Source organism: Sinocyclocheilus grahami, unplaced genomic scaffold (assembly GCF_001515645.1).
Source record: "Sinocyclocheilus grahami isolate Dianchi unplaced genomic scaffold, SAMN03320097.WGS_v1.1 scaffold405.1, whole genome shotgun sequence".
Taxonomy (NCBI): domain Eukaryota; kingdom Metazoa; phylum Chordata; class Actinopteri; order Cypriniformes; family Cyprinidae; genus Sinocyclocheilus; species Sinocyclocheilus grahami.
In genome coordinates, this window is record NW_015505584.1 from 742,777 (window position 1) to 743,080 (window position 304).

The following is a 304-nucleotide window of genomic DNA, read 5'->3' on the forward strand; positions in this document are numbered from 1 at the left end:
AAAAAAAAAAAAAAGGTTACTACACTTTTACGTTTTTTATAAAACCATGGTTAATTTTCGTAAGGTGAAAGTTGACAGACATATTAAAACTCAAGTACAGATTACATTACACCACTGGTTAACGCATTAGCACCATAGACATATAAATACCTAATATTTATATGTCTATGATTAGCACAACGAGGAGTGGGTGTGACGCGCCCGGCCGCGGTGACGTCACTTCCGGGATGTTGTCAGTCAGAAGTCGTCTCGGTGGAGCGCAGTCACACCGTGCGCGCGCGCGTGTGTGTGTGTGTGTGTGTGT

At 43.1% G+C, this 304-nt stretch overlaps 1 protein-coding gene across 1 annotated transcript in view; it reads left to right on the plus strand.

Annotated features, from left to right (window-relative positions):
• Positions 1-304, plus strand: part of LOC107550661 (probable phospholipid-transporting ATPase IF) — a 54,979-nt gene that overhangs the window by 619 nt on the left and 54,056 nt on the right. The window lies entirely within an intron of this gene.